This window comes from Notamacropus eugenii, chromosome 5 (assembly GCF_028372415.1).
Source record: "Notamacropus eugenii isolate mMacEug1 chromosome 5, mMacEug1.pri_v2, whole genome shotgun sequence".
Taxonomy (NCBI): domain Eukaryota; kingdom Metazoa; phylum Chordata; class Mammalia; order Diprotodontia; family Macropodidae; genus Notamacropus; species Notamacropus eugenii.
The window spans coordinates 13521209-13544922 of NC_092876.1; the positions used below are offsets into that span (position 1 = coordinate 13521209).

General features: G+C 41.9%; 1 long non-coding RNA gene across 2 annotated transcripts; it reads left to right on the plus strand.

The window, feature by feature from the left end:
* Positions 1 to 14874: 14874 nt before the first annotated feature.
* LOC140503482 (uncharacterized) lies at positions 14875 to 20941 on the plus strand. 2 transcript variants are annotated; one of them, XR_011966804.1, is made up of 3 exons: positions 14875 to 15507; positions 15816 to 18609; positions 19971 to 20941. It is a non-coding gene; the product is annotated as an uncharacterized lncRNA (long non-coding RNA). The 2 variants fall into 2 exon arrangements; XR_011966803.1 differs by lacking the exon at positions 14875 to 15507 and having other exon boundaries at positions 15517 to 16042; positions 16180 to 18609.
* Positions 20942 to 23714: the final 2773 nt, after the last annotated feature.

The following is a 23714-nucleotide window of genomic DNA, read 5'->3' on the forward strand; positions in this document are numbered from 1 at the left end:
ATCCTTTTATGACTTAGTGTAAGGCAAAACCAGTTACTCACCACTGCCCCTTGCTTTGAGCACACAGTTTTCATTTCTTTATGCACAAGCAAGAGAAAATCAGTTTTGTGTTTGGCACCTATTTCTCCTTCTCTTTGCTGAGTTCCTTTGAACACTTCATATCTGAATGATTGACCTCTGGGATACTCCACTCCAAGCTGAGATTTGACAAAGGTCTGAGTACTGGGTGCAGAGTGAGAGTGGTCCCTTTGTAGTTGGTTACCAGGATTTAAGTTAAAAGAAATCTTGGTTTGGGCCCCACGGTGGTCAATAAGGCAAATCTAGGAAAAGAAAAGTAATAAGGATTTTACTGGCACACAAAGGGAGCAAGGAGATGACTGCTGCTTTTCTAGATTGAAGTGAACATCTTCCATGTAAGGGCAAAAGTATGTTGATGAAGAGATGGAATTAGAACGGTCCCCACCCCAATAGGGATCATAGAGAGATAGGATTAGTTCAATTGCTCAAGGGTATCTCTGGGTCATTTCTTGCAGGTTGGCTTCCATTTACCAAAAGTCTAAGCCAGGTTTTAAACCTGGGGTTGGTCAGACTAACTCTGCACAAGTGACTGACTACACAGCTGTGTTTATTGATAGGGCATATTTCTTTAAAGTCTGCATGCTACTACATATAGAAATAAAAAAGACCTTCAGAGTTGTCTAGTTAAATTCATCTTAAAATATTGCTGTTGCTGTGTAAAGTGTTCTGGTTCTGCTCATTTCACTTTGCATCAGTTCAAATACGTTTTTTCAGAATTTTCTGAAATTCACCTGCTCTTATAGCTCAGTAGTATCTCATTACATTCATATACCACAACTTGTTCAGCCATTCCTTAATTGATGGACCTACCCTTAATTTCTAGTCCTCTGCACCAGAAAAGAGCTGCTATCAATATTTTTGTACATATATGTCCTTTTCCTTTTTGTTTTTTTAATCTCTTTTGGAATACAGACCTAGTAATGCTATTGATGGTTCCAAGGGTATGTTGCATGTTTGTTAATGAGCATTTGTTTTATTTGGGTTTGGTTACCTGGGATGAGAGAAAACTCATCCTTGTTGTTTTAAAGTGCCTTTGTGTTTATACTATATAACTACAGGTTTTAGACCTGCCCCAGGTGATCTTTGCAATAGATTATAAAGAGGTTCAGCCTAGGGGAGGAATGGAACCTGAGTTCCAAAGCTCATTGGTAGATGACTCTTTTTTTTTTTTTGGTGGGGACAAATGCCCTGCCCTGTGTGAGAGGATGACTAGAATTGGAAAGAACTAGATAGAGCAGAGATCTTCAGTTTTCCTCCAGTCACTTCAGGTGCTTCAAGAGAGAAGACTGACAAGGCCAACTCCATTCAAGTTGTTGGTGGAAAAGATTCTGAGAGCTACCAGTCTCCATCATGTCCTTGTCCCTAGAGGAGGGCTTTGGGGCATTTTACCTTGGTTTAGATTTAGGACCTTCTTTCCTGGTAAAGTTGAGTTATGTTGCTGCCAATGGGAGAGCTCCTTTATGTACTATTGTCTGGAATATATTTTCCTATGTATACTTTCTTTGATTTCAATTTTTCTATGATGTGGATAAATGAATTTCTTTGATAATTGTTTTGTATGTTCATTGTAGTAATGGCGTTTGGTGGTAAGGGAGTCAACCTTTAGATATAGAGCATTGGGTGCTCTTTCTCCCCTTATTAATGAAATAGTGATCAGAGTTAGCTTGAACCTGATAATGTATCCTTGGAATAATATTTAAGGTTCCAGGGAGATATACTTTTAGTCTGTTATCCCTGTATCTGAGGAAAGCAGAGTGGTGGTCTCTGGTTTGTTTCCTTCTTCCTCTCCTGATAGGAATGACCCTTAGATAAAGGTTAGGGAAGAAGAGACTGGTCACTTCCAATGACATTCCCATGCCACATGTGAGGGACAGCCTAACCACACTTGTATATGTTCCATTTTCTCTGCTCATACCGCAACTAGTTTCATGTAGACTCTTGTTATTTTTGCCAGGACTATTGCAATCACTGTTCTGGTGTGGGGAGGGTCTGCTTCACTCAAGTCTCTCCCCAATTCAGTCCATCCTCCACTCAGCTGTCAAACTGATCTTCCAAAGCCCCAGGTCTGCCTGTCACTCCCATATTGATCAATTAGGGAATTCTTGTAGAAATCCTTCCTCAGCTGATTGGAAAGAGGTGAATAGGGTATTGTTTTGGAAATGATAGTTAACAAAAGACTGATAAAGCCTTCTCTTTCAGATTAGGTTAAAGATTTTGGACTAGAACAATTTAAAAATGCTTTCCTGATATTTACAAAAGGGGGGAAGGAGAGAAAGACATACTCTGTCTACTTCCCTATATGTAAAGGAAAGGACAGTCTCTGAGGCTTACAAACTAGAACAGAGAGCAGAAGTTTGGTACTTCTAGGTACCTCTAGCACCCGAGAGAGTTTGTTTAGTTTGTGTTTTTTGGTCCTTCTCTAGGAACTCGTATGAGTGGGGAGAGGCACTCCATTGGGGTGGCCATCAATATACATACTACATAATAAAAGAGTTATGGTTTGTTCTTCATTCTTGACGAGGACCATGACAATAGGGACAGGATGGCAGGATGTGAAATTGATGTTGATATGAGTGAGGGAGGGCTGTGTAAAATCACCAACCTCACATTCTTTTCTAGAGCCATCTAGATCCAGTAGACAGATATCAATCAAGACATCTGGAGATGGCCCAGACATAGCAAAAGAGCCAGACTAGACAGTTCATCTGACTTTGAACTTGGGGTTCTCATGACTTTCCCTCCCTCACTGATAAATGCTTAGATAAAACCATGTTTTCTCTGAGTTGTTTTTGATTCTGGTGCCAGCATGAAATGGCTTGTCCTTGTCTCTGTCTATCCCTCTTTGCACCCCTCTTTCTTTCCCTCTTTGTACCCTTCTCTCTTTCCCTCTCTGTGTTTCATTCATTTACCCAAGAAGCACTTATGAAATGCCTGCTACACTGGGTTCTGGGGGGGGGTGAAAGCAAAACCAAAACTGTTATTTTTGTTCCAAAGGAGTTGACATTCTTACACTTTTCATTCTCCCTGTGATCTCCTTTCTGTTCTTTTCAGGGTTTTCCCAGGCTGTCATCTCTACTACAACTTCCCTTTCTGCCATTCACAAACTCCACACAATAGACAACATGTTCAACACTAAGTTTTATTTTTCTCTCAGATGCCTTGTTCTGTCCCTACTCCTGCTTTATAAAATCCCAGCCCTCAATTATTCTCACCATGTCTCCTGTTCCTCCTCCCACTTAGCAAAATGGAGCTGAAGAAAGTCATAAAGCTGTGATATCTATACTTTTTCATTATCCATTGTCAGCTGGGCTCTTAGTGCAGCAAGGTAATTCTTTCATTCCTCTCTATTCTCCATTGCACCCCCCTCAGAGGCAGTACCAAACCTTCTCTTCTCTTCTTTCCTCCTTCTCCTCTATCAGCAGTCTTCTCAGTAGAGGACCAACTGGTACTTTGTTGAGAAATTAGGAGCAGTTTGTCCTGAATTTCCTTCTTGCCCTTGTACTAATCTCAAAATTCCTTGTCATCACAAGGTCCTGGAGAGCATGGATTATTTTTCTTCTTGTATCCTAAGCACCTAGCACAGTGCTTCCTCAGATCTGGTATTTAGTTAATGTTTGTTGATTGATTGATTGATCACCTACATTCTCTTCCTTTACTCTCGTTTCTTATGAACATGTGGTCCTTTTTCTCACATGCCATCATTTCTCATCTCCTCTGACAAAGTTCCCCCCAAATTACTTCCCTACTTCTGTAGTTTTATTCTGTCCTTACCTATTGGTTTCATTCCTGTTGACCCATTCCTGAAAAAAATCCCTCACTTCACCCTACCATTCCTTCAAGATATTATTTTATTTCTCTTCTGTGTTAGCACACACCTTCTCTGTGAGAGAAGGTGCAGATGGTCAGGGAAGTTCTAGAGAGGGTAGTTGGAGCTACAGGAGCATCAGAGGAGAACAAGGCATAATACATGGTTAATAGATGGAAGGTGTATGAAAGAAAGAGGTCTAAGGATGAAGGGAAGATGGCTATGGAATTGGAATACCAGAGGATGTAGAGGAAAGGATGGACCTGGCTGGGGCTGAGTTGAAGAAGAAGAGGATAAGAAAACATGAAGAGTACGCAGGGAATAGCTTTCAAGGAAATGGCAGCTGATGAATTATTTCAAGGGATAGGGAGAAAAACAGGAAAAATTATAGTGATAATAATGGGTAGCAGATGGTAAGAGGGGCTCACAATTGTCAAAGATGGTTGCAGAGGGAGCTGGTCCAGACCTGGGTCTCTTCTTTCACCCAGGAGGCTGGGTAAGGGGGTGAGGCATTGAGGCTGTACAGTGACCTCCCTAGTCAACAGAAATGGGTGGTCAGGCATGGGCACAGCCCCTCATGCCTTCTCTTACATCTAGATACTGATTTGGAAACATTCTAATCTGTAGAACATTTCCAATATCTGCTTACCGTTTTGCTTAGATAAATGCATTTACTAGCTGTTCACTCTTTGTGATGTCATTTGTGTGACCAACATTTGGTAGGAAGAAATTAAAGTAGTTATTGTCATTTAAGGGTTACCCATCCTCCAAGAACAAAACAGGAAATGACTTTCCTTCACAAGACAAATTCTTACATCTAGATAATAGATATCTAAGGGGAAGAATAAATGGAAATAACTCCTCTCAGAGACAAGACATAAGAACACTTAATGTTCTTGGTTACACTTCAAGGGCCTGTCTGTCCGTTCATGCATGGCCATCTTCCCATCTCCTAATAGATGGGCCAAGCCTAAGGTCACATCTATCCATACTTCCACCAAAACATGGTAGAAAACTTACATGGACATACATATCTTATGTGAAAGAGAGTATAATAATATATCCTTGTGACACTGGGTTCAGCCTCCCCTCCCGCATCTAAACTGTCATCCCTTATCCTCAATCCTATGCATAGTTGCTGGATTTCTGTATACAGTGTCTTCTTCATTAAAAGGGTCGCTGTTTGAGCTCAGACTGTGTGGATATTTACTGGCACACAGAATTTTTATTTTAAAGTCTTTTTAGATAATTGCTCATTGTCACTTAGCTCTTATTCCTTAGGGAGTCCAACCAACCAAGTAGTCAATCAATGAGCATTTAGTGGTGCCTATTGTGAGCCCAGTACTTCACTAAGTCAGACTCTGGGGATCCAAATGCAATTCCTGCTCTCCAAATGCAGTTGAAGAAAGTTTTAGTGAGGATGATCCGAGTGACACTGTCTCTTCTGTGCCCAATTTCACTAGTAGATTCTCTCATGGCAGGGAAAAAAATGTTAGCTGTAAAATTTATAGAAGATCATGGTCCACATCACCTATGAGCTTAGACAAAGAAAAACATAGACATGACCTACTGACATAGGTCAGTAGGTCAAAAAAGCACCAGGCTTGTTTTGACCTAAGACCAGGCTTTGCAGGAGAAGTGGTCACTCACTTGGCTCAATGTTGTTCTGGTCAGTGAAAAATAGCCAGTGTTTCTTTGGACTGTATTAGGGCTATATGTCCAGGAGACACCCTGTGAAACTCTCTGTGGAGAGTTAGTTTGAGAGTTAATAAAAAATTAAGCTGCAGTTGAAATTTGACTTTAAGTAACAGAGGAACAACAAAAATGATCTCATTCCACTGAGGGGAAAAACAAACAAACAAAACTAATTTGAGGAGATTGGAAGCTTTGTTTATCAACATTCTTGGTGGAGTGTTCTGATGGTCTAGGAGGTGCTTCCCAGTGTCAGGGTAACAGAACATGACAACCATCCTATTTAGAAAGGGAACTATTCTTATTTGCCAATGCCCTGATGCCCCAGTTCACTAGAGACAGGCTTATTGTGCTCCTTTACAGGGTTGTTTTTCTCAATGAGTCTTGGAGGACACAGTGTAAGGGTTAGAGACACACCCTCCAAGTAGATTCTGATTTCAGAAGGGCACTCACCATAATACAAAATGGCTTTATGAAGTCTCAGGTTTCCTCTAAAAAAGAGGTAGGAGTAAAAGAGGTACCCACTGTACAGTATGAATTGAGTATGGGAAGGTAGCTTATTCCTATACAGAAAGAAATGCTAATCGTGAGAGAAGCACAACACACAAATGAAGAATTAATCAAAATAACAAAATTCCATAGTAACATAACTCCCGTTACAGTCAGAAGGATTATAAATCTCACTAGTACATGAAACAGCTTGTTCCTTAATTCTTTATCATTTCACCTGCGCAGCATTACCTTAGACCATCCAAATACACTACTGGTAAAAGCATGTTGTCCAAATAGTCAAACTGGGTTAACCTCCATTCCAGTGGTCATTCTTTTTGATTGAGAGGCATCCTTTGTTTCCAGGTGGCTCCTCACTGGCATCTGGGACCTCCAGGTCTTTTGGAAGGCCAGAGATCTCCATTATTCCTGGACCAGATCACCCTGGAACTCTTACCTAATGAATGAACCAACCAATCAGAAAAGGCAGGGGCAGCCCTGTGCTCATGGACACATGGAGGCCAGGTGGAAGGCACAGCATTCACTCCCTCCTCCACTTTAGGAGCAGTGAGGGTAGTCAGAAGGATTTATATCAGGGCAACAAGTTCTTAACAACTTTTTTAAAAGTATTTTTTAACAACAAAATCTTGTGGTTACCATGTGTCTTGACTATGTAATGTAAAGAGAGGATGGGCCAGATAGAAGGATGGGTCTCAGAAATGTGGTGGGATTCAGCCAAATAGATATTTCCCCATAATTCTCATAATTCAGAGTGCTGTTAGTTGCATATTCTTGGATCAGTACTGAATCAGGACCAGCACCTATTGGTACTAGGGGTCACAGGTTGTGGGAGAGAGAAGAGCTTAAGCTCAGAGCTTATGAGTAAGCACGCAGTGGATAGAGCACCTGAACTGGGGTCAGGAAGACTTGAGTTCAAATTTGATCTCAAATAGTTCCTAACTGGTTGACCCTGGGCAAGTCGCTTAAGTTCTGTTTGCTTCAGTTTCCTCATCTATAAAATAGAGATGATAGAGCACCTACCTTCTAGGCTTGTGGTGAGGATCAAAATGAGATAATATATGGAAAGTGCTTAGCAGAGTGCCTGACATATAGAAAATGCAATATCCATGTTAGCCATCATTATTATTCCTATTTCACTTCCTTTGGTGGTCTGAGTATAGACCCACCCAGTAGGCAGATTATCTTATATTTCCTTACTAGAGAATTCATTGACATAGTGAGAGTCTGCCTTTTTTTTTTTTTTTTTTGGCAAGTTGCAGAAAGTAGAAGATGAGTTCATATAGGTTACTAATGCTGCCTCTGAGAGCCATCGAGGCCAAACACACAAACCTGGCTGCTGCCACAATAGAAATCAAATTGCTGGGTACTTGCTGTAATGGGAAAGGATCCTAATACCTGGGTCAGTGATTGGAACAGAAACTGCCTTCAGAAAGCAGAAGCTGAATGGGAAGGATCCTCTTCCTCCTGAAGTCCCCTGGGCTTAGGCTGAATTCCCTGAAGGGCAACATAGAGGCTGAGCTGCACTGGTCCAGAGTGGGGAGGTTCTTTGGTTCCAGACTTGAGGTTGTTGAGGTTCAGCTGTTCATATCCACTTGCTGAGGATCTTTCCTTTTGGGAGCCTGGCAGGAGGGGATGAAGAGATGCAGTGGGACATGGAGCATGAGGGCTGAGGAGAAGAAAAGACATTGAACCCTCCCATCTGTGTATGTTCTTAGGGAAGACTCTCCCTCCCTGTTTGCTCCAGGAGAGATCTGCAACTCATGGCAGTGTCCTTTTGTCTGGCCTCCTCTGTCTGTCTATCATTCACAGCAGCATCTGGAGGCAAGAGGAGAAGGCATGAGGGCCAGGACCTGGCTCTGTACAGGACCAGGCTTTTGTCTCTTCCACCCCAGGCCCTCTTGCCCCTCTCACTGACACAGGGTCTCCTCCATGGGGGTCCCCACTGGATCAGAGCTAAGGAACAAGAAGGCACAGATAGTTGACAGGGAAGGTACAAGAAGGTGAATGGAATCACTGGGGATGAACTTGGGGGGGAATTAGGGCATATCTAGTGCCCTTACCTTCTCAGGCTGTCCTTGGTTTCTGCCTCTTTGCCCCTGCTCTCTACAAGGAGAGTCAGGGTCAGACTCCAGGGAGCTTTAGCCAGTGCCCCATCAGGTCTTTGGCCAAGGTCACCCCCAACTGGAAGCACTTACTTTGTCTTGCCTGACTTTGGCTGCAGTGTCAAAGGAGGAAGAGGAGAAGGAAGAGGAAGAGCAGGCTGATGAATGCTGAGATGCTCAGCAGGATGCTTGCTCTGAGCCTGGGAAGACCTTAGTGTGAAGATCAAGGCATAGGGGATAATGTCAACCCCATCACTGTATGTGGCCGGTGTCCTCCCCATCGTGAGTGGAGGTGAGAGGATTCAGTCCCCAGTTTGAAGGGGGTAGATATGAGCTCTAGTTAGATTCTCTTTCTCTGGACAGCCCCTAGAATGCTGGGAGAAGGCAGAAGAGGTGCTCAAGGGGGAGTGATTAAAGAGATTCCAGGATTTAGGGGCAGGGAGGGAGGAGAAATCAACCCTCAGTTAACATCCATCTCAAGGCCTCCCTCTCCTGAGAATCTCCTAGTTACTCACCAAATAGCAGTTTGGAATGCTTAGGATAGGAGGTTCCTGGGAATGAGGAAGGAAGCAGGGTTAAGGACCCAGCAGGGCCAGCACAGAGACTGCCTAGCCTGGAGGTCAGATGGGTTCCATTGACTGGATGACAAGTCTCAACCTCTTTCTGGACCTCACATAGGGGGACTCACTATGAAAAGTGTAATATCAGGATGGAGAAGTTGGCTAGAGTCCTCCATTCATAATGAGGGCTCATCTTATGTATTTGGTCTTGAGACATCATGAAGCTAACCAGGTCATGTAAAGACTGACAGTGGAAGGTCACAGTCTGTCCTGGGGTCACCCCAGAGCTGGGTATGGTAGAAAGGTTGGGTTTATCATACCAACCTGGGCCAAGGAGACCCTGGGTGTTGCAGGGGAGCACTCCTGCTCTGTGCCTAGATCAGAGTTCCAAAGGAGGGTTGTGCTATGTGAAGGTCCATCCCTTTCCCCCAGCTCTAGAATGATGGCCTTGAGCCCTAGAGAGGTCCCTATTCCAAGACTGAGACCCTTAATGTTGAGAATACCATCTCTACTATGGCCCAAGACAAGGAAGTGTGTGTGTGTATGTGGGTGTGTAGACCTGGGGCAAACTGGGGAGGGGATGATTTAGTAGGGACTCAGCCCTGCCTGAAGGGTAGGGGCTAGAAGGTGTCTCTTCCTTGCCTGTCACAATCAGTATCAGGAGTCACTGGGCTCTGTCCAGCCAGAGAAAGTCCAGTAGTGACATCTGTAAAGAGCAGCAGCTTCTCTCATTTTCCCCAGAAAGAAGGAATCCTTATTCCCTTTAGGGTAGGACAACATAAACCAAAAGCTTTCCACTTACTCCAGCTTGCAACCTGAAGCCCCACAAGGGCCCTGACACCAGAAGGTCACAAGTTTTCTGTCAGGCATCAGGTGATCTGGCTTTGCCCAGAGGGAAGGTTTGGGTAGTAGTTCTAGAAAGAAGTTAGAGCCTGGAGTTCCAGAGGGTTCCCATGCTGTCCTTGCCTTTTGCCTCTCCCAAAGTCATCCCTCCAATCTGTCCTCCCTTGGGGTGGGGCATGCCCCAGGGGATGCTGTCAGTACTGAGACAGGGGACAGGGGAGGGGGGTGTTGGGGAAGGGGAGAACTCAGGGTCCTGTTCTTGGATCCTCCAGCTCAGATGTAATCCTGTCAGAAAAGGCTCCATCAACCCTGGCTAGGGCTGGGTGAGGTGTGGGAGATGAGAGGGGGAGCACAGAACAGACTGAGGGTACAGGGCCTGGGTAGGGAGGGTGCTGCTGGATATCAGATCACCTAGGTTGGAGTTCTAGCTCTGGGTGACCTCAGGGGAGTCATTGCTTCACTCTGGGCTTTTTTCTTTCAGTGGAAAATGGGAGAAAGGGGAAGGACACCATGGTTGCCCAGGCTCTTCCCAGGCTTGATAGCGCTATCTCTCTGTCTCTGTCTCTGTCTTTCTCTGTCTCTGTCTCTGTCTCTGTCTCTCTTGTGGATTTTCCCTTTTCAGGACTCACCAAGACACAGCAGGGCAGGGAACCAAGGAGACATGGTGGCCCTGGGGCTGGACTGAAGACTGGTTACCCAGCTTGGGTTGAACAAGCCCAGTCAGGGCCTTGGCTTGGTACATGTCTCCCTCTCTACCTCAATTTCCCTTCTATGCTGTAGGTGGTTGTTGACTTCAGATTGTTTTAAGAATCTTCCGTGTTCTAGCTTACTCAGAATCTTAACCTGGTCAATGCTAGCCTCAGGTTGATCTGAAACATGGCCAATTCTGGACTCACTGCATGGACTGAACTCTGACTCTATCCCTGGTCCTGCTTTTGCTCTTTCCTTGATTATGCCTCATGGAGTCCTTGCCTCACTCTTTGTCCTATCCTCTGGTCATCTACCTCCAACTGTCTGTGGGACACCCTGGGCCAGATGTCCTGGATTTCAGACTTGACATGCCCCAAATGGAACCCCTCTTTCCTCTCAAACCTTCTCCACTTCTAAACTTTGCTGTTTCTGCTGAGGGCACTGCCATTGTCCCAGACCCCCCAGGCTCCAAGCCTAGGAGTCATCCTCCTTCTACACTAGCTCTCAGTCTCCAAAGGCAGTCTCTTGACAAGTCTCATTTTTACCTTTCTAGCATCTATTGAAGAGCCTCTTCTGTTCTCTGACCCTGCCCCCACACCAGGGCAGACCCTCAACTCCTCACACCTAGATCACTGCACAGACCCTCATCTCCTCACACCTAGACCACTGCAGTAGATGCTGCAGACTCTCCCAGGCTCAAATCTCTCCCCACTCCAGCCCATCCTCCACTCAGCTTTCAAAGTGATTTTCCTGAAGCCCAGACCTGACCTTGTCACTGCCCCAGTTAGTCAGTAGCTCCACTGGCTTCTTGTTATGTTCACCATAAACTATAAAACCCTGTCTGCCATTCAAAAACATCCTGTCTTCTTGACTTTTATGTAGTTCCCACTGCTTACACTCTGCAATCCAGAGACACTATTGCCCTTTCTGTTCCTCAAAGAAGAGACTCTTGTTTCCCAGGCTTTTTCTTTGGCTTCCCCATCTCTTCCTCTTGGTTTCTCTGGCTTCCTCCAAGTCCCAGCTAAACTCCCTCCTTCTTCAAGAAGGCTTTACCGATCCCCCTTGATACTAGTGCCCTCCTTTGTCAATTATTTCCAATTCATCCTAAGTAATAACTAATATTAAAGATTAACTAATATTTATAATTACTTTTTGTGTTTGTTTTACCTAGTTCTTTTCAAGTTGTCTTCTTCATTAAACTATGTATAACTTGAAGGCAAGGGACTGTCTTTTACCTTCCTTTGTATCCTAAGTTCTAGCATAGTGTCTGGTATATAGTAGGCACTTAATACATGCTTACTGACTACCTTGTTTCTATGTATTTTTTTGTGTTTTTTAAAAATCACTAACTTAGATAAAAATCTAAGTTTTTATTAAAAATGGCAACAGTCAGGATCACTAAATATATATTAAGTAGCTACTATGTGTGAAGTACTGTACTAAGCACTGGGGATACAAAGAAAGGGCAAAAGATTGTCCTTACCCTTAAGGGGCTCACACTTAGAGGAAGGAAAGCAGTTAAGCTACTCTATCCTTGGTGGGGAAAAATGAAGCGAATGCCCTGGTGGAGGTGGGAGGAGATCTCTGATGTTCCCCACTTCCCTCTTCTACACTTGGGGGATGGAAGGTTCCTAGGTGCATGAGGGACTAAGGAGATATGAGTCAGAGATGATTTTTTCTTGTAGAATGATGCATTCTAGAGATCTTGAAATTCAGATGGAAAACAATTGTGTATTTGTGAGTGTGTTTTGTGTGTATATATGTGTGGAGGTGAGAGGGAAAGGGGAGAAATGAATGAAGGAATCTCCCATCCAGGTACATGAAACTTCATTTGGGACTTTCAAAGCCTCCTACCCACCCATCCCCAACTTTTCGGGTTTGACTCCTGCGCACCAGTTGAGAATTAAAATATCTGGGTAAAGTATTAGTGTCTCAGGGGTGCCCAAGGAGGAAGTCTGGGAGGCAGGAAGCCCTTCTAGTGACCATTTTTCTTCCTTTTCTTTTCTCCTCTTATGTTTTAAGTTTGATTTTTTGGTATTTTAAACTTGATGAACCCCAACAATATTATTGCCCATCCTGCAAGTGACTCAAGTTTCCAACCTGGACTCCTCATCTTCCTTTAGATCCACATAAATGAGTTAGAAAATCTTATCTCTGTGGTGATTGACTGTATCCATCTCATCCAGTCTTTCTCTGCATGCACTAGACTACCACCGTGGTGCAGGCCCTCATCCTCTCACCCCTGGACTATTTTAGCAGCTCCTGGGGGTGGGGATGTCCATTCTTTTCCCACTCCAGTCCTTCCATCTTTCAGCCACCAAAGGAATTTTCCCAAAGCACACGTCTGACCATATGATCCCTCCTCAATAAACTGTCGGCTGCCTTTGACCTTTAGGATCAAACTGAACTTCATGTTTGAACTGGAATTCCCTTCACAATCTGACCTAACCCACCTTTCCAGCTTCCTTAAGACATTCCTCCCCTTTCTACACTCTGCAGAAGGTTGGTTAAAGGACCCAGGAATGTTTAATTTGGGGAAGAAAAGACTCCAAAGGAATATGAGAGTTGTCTTCAAGTACTCAAAGGGCTATGTTCCTCAAGAATGTTGTACATGTCACTGGGAGGGTGGATTTTCTGGCCCTGGGAATATCTGTCAACATGGATCAGGACCAATTCCAAATCCATTCTGATAGCACAAAAGCAAGTTGAGTCTCACTGTCTGGAAATTCTGAAAACCCATACCCTTTGTAAAGAAGATTACAGGAAGATACAAGGAAACAATACATTTCCCCACTATGGATTCTTCAACTACTGTAGAATCTAAGCTGGAAATCCTGGATGAGCCCTTATAGTATAGAACTCCTTAGGGCTTCCTCTCCAACTTGTCCTTGAAGGATGGACACAGAGTAATTACCTCAAATTCAAGGTATGCCTAAAATTCTACCTTATGAGCCCCCACCAATGGGCTTCCTTTTCACTAGTCAAACAGAAGACACAATTAGCTTAAAGTAAAGGCAATTATCGAAATGACACACTAAGAAAACTAGTCAATGGGGTAGGAGGAAGAGAGAGAAATTCCCTCCTCCCTTGCTGCATTCTTCAAAATACAAAAAGAAAAGCCAAAGACTGAAGTCTTCCTCCAAAGTTATCTCTCTTGTTGCCTCAACTCCACAGCAAGATTGCTAGCAAAGTTGGTGCTTTCATTTTTTAAGTTCACCTGACTATCCGCATCCTGTGGGAAGTCCATTGTCTCTGTCAGTTCTCAGTTTTCTTTCCAGAGCTTTTCATATACAAATTATCCATTCACCACTCATCTCTTTAACTGGTTTAAATTTTCCACTAACATTTTGAAAGTCACAGAATCTCAGTAATTTCAGCAAGTCAATTGAAGGAGTCATTTGATAAGTGATCCCTTGATCAATACCATTGCTTCACTTTTATTTGTACACATTATCTCTCAATTAGACATGTTAGAATGTAACATGAGGGTGTCAACCATTACTGAACTCATTCTTAGAAAACAAACAAAATTAAGCTGCATGTGCATGTTTATTTTCTCAAAGTTTTCAGAACATGCATATAGAAATACTCAAGGGAGTTCCTTGTAGACGATGAACCCCAGGACAGACAGACAAAGGGGGCTTTTATATCTTCAGAGAAATTCCCTCTTACTCTTCCCTCCCTTCCTGCCTCAGGATGCCAATGTCAGCTAAAATTATAGTCTCTATATGTGTTAACCATAATACGAGAAAGGAATTGTCTTAATTGGATAGATTGTAAATGCAATAAAATAGGAAAAGTGTCAAAATGTCAATTGAAATTGTAGATCCAGGATATCTGTGTCTCTTCGATCTTTCACATGACATGGTATAACACAACACAGCATATGTCTATAAAATACCAAGATGAAGAAGCCTCATTATTTAAGATAGTATTTGTGTCAAGTTGCCTTGTCCTTGGTAGTCATAAACAGAAGAAGGGCCTGGTCAGTCTCATCTGGTCTTGGTTCAACAGTCAGCATAGCTTCTAGCAAAACTGTAGTTGGTTCATCTGGCTTCTTTGGCTTCCTTCAAGTTTCATCTAAAATCCTATCTGCAACAAGAAGCCTTTTCTGGTCCTTCTTAATGCTAATGCCTTCTTTCTGAGGTTATCTCACATACATCTTGTTTGGATGCTATTTCCCCCATTAGATTGTAGCTACTGCCACACGAGTGGGATTTATGAGTTCACTCACAGAGCAAAGCAAAGCTTGTATGTTATGCCAGAGCATGTAAAGCATTGTGGTAGGTTAAGCTCAGAGTGGCCCAAAACATCTTTCCTGATTGGCCCATCCAGGTTTTAGGCCTTTCTCAAATCTTGGGAGTTCAAAATAATTTGAGGAGCGGTCTACAAGGGCAAAGATTTTATCATTTTGGCTTTTGTATATAATGCTGTTCTTTGGGTATGTGGACATTTTGCTTTCTAAAATGGACAGGAAGAGAATATTTACTTATGAAACAGTGAGAAAATCAGCTGAACAGGAAATGGCCTATCAGATAAAAGTGCTTGTGGAGAGACACAGACTGATGTTAAAGATAGCTGCAATGCACTGTGTTCAAGTAGATAATTTGCTACTGCTTTTAAAAAATATGACAGTTTGTAGCTAGAAAATGCTAGGTTTGTGGCCTAAGTAAGGGTTATGCAATATGTATGTAAAGACTCAAGGTCATACATGACATGAACATGGATTTTTGAGTTTCTTATCATAAGGTAGAGATGCATTATTAAGCACAAGGAGGTCCTGCTTTGAGACAGGAAAGTTTGTCAGCATCCAAACCCAAGAGAAGCCAGAAGAAAGCAGATAGAGCAGTCGGAGAAGGCAACAAGAACATGTGCTTACAGAAGCCAAAAGTGACAAAGGGAAAATGGCAGCTGCCGAAGGTGGATTGGAGACAGGCTCTTTCGCTGCTTTGCTGGAAGCTGTGCCAATGGAAAGAGAGCCACTTAGCTCTTTGTCTCCTGGCTTCTTTGGCTTCCTTCAGGTTTCATCTAAAATCCCTCCTTCAGCAAGAAGCCTTTCCTGACTCCTCTTATTGCTAATGCCTTCCCTCGGAGGTTACCTCACAGTTGTTTCATATATGTCTTGTTCACATGTTATCTCTCTCATTAGATTGTGAATTTTTGAAGGGTTGGGACTGGTTTGACCACTTTTTTGCATCCCAGAACTTGCCACGATATCTAGCACAGAGTAAGTGCTTAAAATGCTGGCTGGCTGACTTGATTTTGTTCAGAATTGGTTGATCGGAGAAAGGCTGTATTGTTCTTTGTGGCCAACTACAGTATGGAAAAGGGGAAACCTGACAGAGGTGCCTCTGTCATAGTCTACTACCCTCTACTGCTTAAGAGCAGGGGAAGAGAAGGGGAAATGCAGACTTTTTAGCGGTTTTGCTGTACTGATTTGAGAGGTGTTGTTTTGGGCTGCTGAGTGGAGACAGCAGAAAGCTGTTTTGGACCTGAGTGGACTTACCGGCCCTTCTGTTTTCTTTCTTTGATCAGGCAATCTGGCAAGATATCTTGGGACTACAAGTCTACTCTGGCCATGATGGCATCATCTCTTGGTACAGCAGCAGCAGCAACAGCAGCAGTAGCAGCTGTGACCCATCACCAGAACAGCACTGGCTTATAGTAGGGGAAGCACTGGCTTTGGAGGGAGACCTGTGGAAAGAAGACTGTAACCTGGGCATTCTGATGGCAGATTGATGGCAAGACTTGGCTAAGCAAAGGTGGAATGTTAAATGACTAATTAGCAGCCTCTGAAACAACTTTGGTGGTTTTTTGGGGAGTGGGGTGGGGTCAATTAGTCTTTAATTTTTAAAATAATAAATAAATTAATTGTTTTTAACTTTTTGAATGAATACAGCTAAAATCCTCTACCCCTAGTATGTGAAGACTTCCCCTAGTGGAATGGATGGGTGAGGTGCTTGGTTAAAGCAAACTGTTGACCCTTCAAAAGCTGCTTTCCTTTTAGAGAAGCATATCTAAGAAGCTATACAGCAGCCCTCCTGTGTATGCCGGGGTCCTTGCTGTTACAGAAGGTGGCTGAAGCAGGCACTGGGGAGCACTTAGAGCTTGGTCAGACATCGAAGACATCAAGGTCATCCACATCCTGAATGATCATCAGTCTCACTGGCTTTTGTCTTCCTGCTGGACTTAAGTGACTCTAGAGGAGAGAGCAAGGTGACAACTTTTGCAGTTCTGCCTCACTTATACCCACTTCATAAGCAAGTAAAGATGTCACCTGGTGAAGTTGTTAGTGCTCTTTGAAAATGAAGGACAATTTTCTCTCCCTCCCACTTCCTGTCCTACATTTGGGGACTCCTTCCCAATTTTTGTAACAAATATGCATACTTAAGCAATTGAAGTTCCTACACTGGGCATGCTCCAAGATGATCTACCTCTTTCTCTATCCTGAATCTATCCCCTCTCTGTCAGAAGGATAGCAAGCTTCACCATCGCTCCTTTGGAATCAGGTCGATCGTTGCAGTGATTAGAGTTCTTAGGTCTTTCAAACTCATTGGTCTTTCCAAAATCATTGTAATTGCGTAAATTGTTGCCCTGATTCTGCTCCCCTCACTCTGCATCAGGTCATGTGTTGCTAGCTTTCAATGAAGCTGTCCCCTGTCATCTTGTAGCTCAATAGCATACCATTATTTGCTTGTTCATTCCCCAAATGACAGCCACTCCTTTGGTATCTAGATTTTTGCCCCCAGAAAAAGAGTTTGTATGTTTCTATAAAGTTTGTGAACTTCTTAAATCCCTTTGAGGATGTAGGCATAGCAGTGGTATTGTGGGGTCGAAGGATATTCAGTTTAGTAAATTTGGGGGCATAGATCCAATGCTTTCCAGAGTGGAATAACCCGTATGCGGATCCTGAAAGTGTTCGTTAATGTTTCTGTATTCCTTCAGTCCTTCATTTTTTCATCATTTTTTGGGTCAACTTAGCTAATATTATAGGTGTCAGTTGGAACCTTAGAGTTGCTGTAATTTGCATTTCTCTGATCATTAGTGATTGGGAGTATTTCTTAGCAAACTCCCTGTTCATATCCTTTGATCATTTATTAATTGGAGGATGACTCTTATTCTTATAAATTTAAGTTAGTTACTTAGATATCTTGGAAACAAGGCCTTTATCAGAGAAGTTACAAAAAAAAAATTTACTTTTTTCCCTTCCAAATTTTCAGTGGTTTTGTTTGTGAAAATAATTATAAAAATCGTCCATTTTCCTCCTGTGAATCTCTCTTTCCTGGTTGGTCATCCAGATATCTGACATAATTTCTTCTATGCTCCTCTAATTTGTTTATGACATCACCCTTGTGCAAGTCATGTATCCATTTGGAACTTCTCTTGGTGTATAGTGTGAGATACCTACTTTCTACCAGACTGCTTTCTAGTTTTCTCAGAAGTTCCTGTTGAGTATGAATTTTTACTCCAACAGTCGGGGTCATTAAACACTATCCTACACACAGCTTTCTTTTTGTATATTCTGTTGACTGAACCACTTACTACTTAGTGTTCATGGGGGTAGGCCAGAGGCTAGAAATGTGACTTCTGACTCCATAGAAGAAAGTAAACTTCCTTTAGAAAATGTAAATAGCAAAAGAAGCTACAACTACCCTATGGGAAGACTCACACATGACCCTAGGCCATCCCTGGCACCATTCCCTCTTCATTCTGTTCTCATATAATACCTGAGCTGGCCTGAAATCAGTGCAAGGATCCATCATATCATTCTGTCCTCCTGCTGCCAAGGACTAGATCTCATGGACAAACTCCTCTAACAACCCAATTAAACTGATGAACCCTAACAAATATCCATATATTTACTACCAAACTGGCACAGACCCATCTTTCTTATGTATCAGTATTCTCTTGGAGATTCTGCATACATGCAATTGGAATATCAGGGCAAAACAGATCATCCCCCTTACGTTTGGCCTTACAAGTGGCATAGCCAGCAGCATAGTCTGCCTCCATACAAATCTCATGTCCTTACAGCTGGCATCATGAACAGAATACTGAAAAAAGGGCTTGGGAAAGAGACTGGGGCTTGTTGCCCACACCCCTACAGAGAGTGGTGGTCTGAATTCTGGATGACTGCTCAGGACCCAGGAAACAGACTTCTACTGAGGGAAGTCCCCAAATTGGTCTCCTATACGTGAAGGGTTGGCTGGTTAGCCAGAGGTAATTTTGGGTGCAGCTGACTGAATGAGTTCTGAGATGCCTGGACAAATGCTCATTGACTTGTGCAGCTTGATGAAAGAATTGAGAGTGCCTCACTTCACTAGGGAAGGTAGGCAGTGGGCTGCCTCTGTGGGTTGGCACTGGCTGTGGTCTGTGAAGGGCTGCTGAACCCTGGTTAGAAGCCAAGAGGAAAGTGAGGTGGAGGGGAGGAACTCCAACAAGAAAGATAAGTTAGAAATCCCTGCCTCTTGTTTTGCTCTCCTGGAAGGGAGCAAACTAATTGTAAAAAGCTAAGAATGGGGTGCAAAGGTAGGGGATCCCTGGGATTTGGAGGATGGGATAGAGGAAAGGGAAACAAGGAGTCTCTTTCTCTCTCCCTCTCTCCCTAACTGCAGTGGCATCCGACAGGTTGACAGGAAGGGAGGAGGATATTCAATGAAATGAAGATTATTTGGAAAATGATTGATAAAAGCAAATAGAAGAAAGATCAGAATGAAAGAAAGAAGAGAAGTGTAGTTTTAAAGCGGGGCTGTAAATAGTGTCCTCTGCAGGAATATGTATATAGAAGGAAAAGAGAAAAAGCATAAGCATGTAGGAATGAGAGGAGCATGGGCAGAAAGCCAGAATCTGCACAGATAGTGTGAACAGAGAATTGGAGAATAAATGGTTTGGAAACTTTTGAAAGAAAAAGTTGACTGTCACTTTAAAATTCCACCAGTAAAGGACCTGCATTTGCATGATAATCGAGAGGTTGGTTTGGGCGCTATGTCAGTGAAAATTTCTAGGTGAAAGGAAAAATAAAGAAAGATAGGTTTATACTTTGGAATAGATCAGGCACTTAACTCTTTCCTGGCTTACAAAAAGAGAGAAGGTTTGTGTGGTTAGGGAAACAACCAAAAAATAATTGAATTTGACTGGAACATCTAGTTAGATACTTAGGATAGCTTTCAAACTGAAGTTAAGTACTAATCAATTCAAAAAGAACTTTTTAAATTTGGGAGTGTCTTGAAATTGGAAATTTGTCTGTAAGTTATATTAGACTCATTTTTGTAATAGATTATGTTCACTCTGAATTTTAAGAACTATCATGTTTCTTCCCTACAAAAAGAGAAACTTATCTAAGGGAATGAGAGAGGCAGACCCAAGCTCTCCTGAGAACTCCCAGATAGATGAGCTGCAATAACTTGGAGGAAAAAGATCCTGCCAGTCAGGTCCACTATTGAGTAATGAATGTTGGTAAGAATTGGACAAATTCAGGGGGAAAAAAAGAAGCTTGGGGAAAAGGATAAAGAAAAGACCTTGTAGATTTCTCTTATTTTGTAAATTTGCAAGGTTTTGTGAAACCATCCATTTGGGCAAAGTCATTAGCCCTGGGAAAAGAGTTTGTTTGGATTATGGAATTTCTAAATAAAGAATAGACTTTCTGTTTATAATATAGAAAAGATTTCTAATGATTATTCTTTATACCAGGATGAGTCTAAGCTTGAGGAGAAGAAAAAACAAACAAGTGATGGATGTGAAGTGAAATCTCTGTATGTGGGTGAGTCCTGGTAAACTTTTATTACATTGCTTAATGCAAGTCTATGAGTATAAAAATAATTGTTATCTAGCTGTAACCTGTGGCTAATGAAACTTGCCATTTGAGGTAAAAAGGTCTTGGGACAGCAACTGAAATTATTTTGAGTTTTGAATTCATGAAGAGTTGTCTGATGGATCATTAAGTCAGTAATTCACCATTTGAGAGATATGCCACCAGTTACTCAGAAGGAATGTGATCCTGAACTGTCACAGGTGGAGGTCTGTATCTGGGGAAAACCTGACAGGGCAACCTTGGCATAGTCTAAGGTAGAATCCTCCTGATTCAGTTTCCCCATTGTATTATTTCCTTTTGAACAGAAATGCTTCCCACCTGGTTATTCCTGAGTCAGGTTATAAGGTGTTATTGTTACTGTGTGATTAGTTGTCATCTGTGACTCTCACCTGAAATCAAACAGAGCTAAGAATAGTTCATCCTGACATACATGTGTTGTCATTCTGTGCCCTTAGGCCTAGGCCTGAATGACTAATTTTAATCATGCCCCTGCCTTTTACTTGTTTGGCAAATGTCTATAATCAGTGCAAGTGGTCAGTAGAAGATACGGACACAATGTAAGTATGTAAGATCTTACTGTTTTCCATTTGAATTCAATCTGAATCGTTCATCATAGTAACAAAAATCTATAAGCAATAACAATATAGAGAACAATACCATCTCCAAGCCTTCCTCCCTGCTAGACTTTCCACAAACCAGCTCCATTAAACAAATCACAAGCAGACCCCCTTAAACAAAATCACACGCAAGCTCTTTCATTCACACTAACCAGCTGCCTGCTTTCCTACATCCTTCTTAGCTGTGACTAGACTCTGACCGATTTCCTCTCAGCTCTGCTCTAGCTCTGCCTCTTCTTGTTCTACCCCTTCAACAAGCTCCTCCCACCATAGACTCCATGCGACTCAGGCTTCTATGTGACTTAAGCAGGTCATATGATCCTATTAATGAATGGGAAAGATCTTCCCATTTAAATTATCATTACGCATACCCTTCAAATCGAAGCTTAATGATCAATGAAAAAAGATGGATGGTCAATAAAAAGAGGCATCGGAACCATTCTTACCAAGAGTTCTAGCAGACTATTTGCTCTGTAAACACTTTGAACATCAGAAATGCAAGAAATGTAAGCAAATATAGTAAGTACAAAAGGCACAAAAAATGAAGCAAACCCTTGTTGAAAGAGAATTGTTTTTAAAAGTTCAAAATGGTCTGTTGAACATCGGCCTTACTAACTCCAATTTGTTCTGTGTGATGTCTCAGCACCTACTGTAGGGACAGCTTAAGGTAAAGTGTTTCTTCTTCAATAGCTCCCTTTCTCCTAACCACTTTTAAAAAAGGACTCAAGAGGACTTTGATAGTTCAAGAAAGTTGTCCCCTTTCTTGTATCCTATCTGATAAAGCAGGAAGCAGACTCTTGATAGACACTTACTGACTGATTGGCAAGGAAAGCACTGTTTTCTTTGGTCTGTGTAACACACACACATGCTTATCAAGTGCTGGCAGGAGTGTGTTACTTCTAAGTGAATAAATAAACTGCAGTTTACTTGTCAGTCTGTACCTTCTGCTGGTTTATTGATCAGCAGTAGCTACACAGGATCTTAAGAAAATTCACATGACATTCCTCATAAACTTGACTCATTATTTTGTTAATTCACTTCCCTTTAATATTTTAAACTGGTTTTGTGGCTTCATGTGCCTTCCTTTTCTTCTTGTTCTTTGTATAGGGATATGCCCACTTCTGCTGTCATTTGTCAAGTTCAGAACAAGTAAGGAAATTAAAAAGAGAAGAAAAATTCTTATTGAATTTAAAGAAAGCTTCTTATCTCCTTAGTCCCAAGCTTCTTATCTTACTGACCTTTCTAGTATTCCCTTGGTCCACAAAAAAGTCACACATCTTGCATAATTTAGAACTTATTTATTTATTTTTAAAAATCATATTTCTGAGAGTTTTCACATTGTGTCAAGAAGATATGAATCTACATGGAAAAACCCCAAGGCTGAAAGTGAAAGCTCAATAGAGACTATTTTGTTGTTGGTGGTAGCCAGTCATTTAAGTCATGTCCAACTCTTTGTGATGCCATTTATGGTTTTCTCGGTAAAGATACTGGAGTGATTTGCTATTTCCTTCTCCAGTTCATTTTTACAGATGAGGAAACTGAAGCAAACAGGTGGAAGTGACATGCCCAGGGTCACAGAGTTAGTAAGTGTCTGAGGTGGGATTTGAACTAAGGAAGATGAGTCTCCTTTTCTTCTCTGGCACTCTGTGCACCATGGAGCCACCTAGCTTCCCCTAGAATACTTTTATTTCAAGAAATTGGAATCAAGACCTAAGATAAAATTCTTCTTCTGCCATTTAATACCTATATGATGTAGGGCAATATTTTCCACCCAAATTTAAATCTATGATACATGGTTAAAAACCTTTGCCTGGGACACAGACTGTCTTCTTTGATAATCATTTCCCTTTATGTGCTACTTTTCCCTATTTGAATGTAAGTACTTTGAGGTAAAGGACAGTTTTCTCTTTTTGGACCTGGGTCACTAATGCTTAGCTCAGTGCATGATCCATAGGAGATGTACAAACCCAACTTTGTCTGGGCATGCCCAGCTTTCCAAAGATGGAGGCAATCTGAATCCCTTACCATGTGGGTGAAAGTAGCTTGTTTTGAATGGATGCATGGCCAGAAAAGCTTTGTCTTTAAAACTGGAAGGACTGGGATAGTCTTTCTCTTTCCTGTGTGAGCTCTTTCCTGCTGTTTCCAAAGTGTAGTAGTCTGAGGGGATGTCCAAGGGTTAGCCTTCTCCTATCAAATGATTATTAGGACAAAAATTATCTTGAATAATGGGCAAACATATTTATCCAAAGAGTAAACAAAAATTGGGATAGTTATACAGACTGGAATACGTAATAAAATACTTGAGAGCAAGTGATCTCAACAGCAATCATTGTAAGGTTTACACTCCAAAGAGCTTTTTAAAAGAGCAGAAGGAATCACAGGTACAAAAATATAGCAACTCTTTTCTGTAGTAGCAAAAGAAAAGAAACAAACTGGAGACTAAAGGGGTGCCTATAAATTAGGGAATGGCTAAGTAAGATGTGATATACGAATGTGATTGAATACTATTGGACTGTTAAGAAATGATGAAGGGCCACCAATCACTGTCTGAAAAAGATCCTACAAGTAAAATCCACAAGAATATTATAGTCAAATTTCAAACCCCCCAGCTCAAGGATAATATTACAAGCAATAACGAAAAAAAAAAATCAAATATGGCTGTGCCACAATTAGAATTACACAAGACCTAGTAGTGGTGACTCTCAAAGATCACAGGTCTTGGAACACTCTATATCAAAGAGCAAAAGAACTAGGGTTCTTGCTGAAAATATCATACCCAGCAAAGTCAAGCATAATGCTGAATGGAAAAAAAATGGATATTTATTGAATTGTCAGACTTTCAGGACTTTGTTTTAAAAAAAAAACCCCAAATTTAATAGAAGATTTGACATGCAAGAGATAAGAGAAATATAAGGTATGTACCAAAGACTAATTACAAGGGATTCAATAAGGACAAATTGTTTACCTTTTATGTATGTAAAATGTAAAACATAATGAATAGTTGGG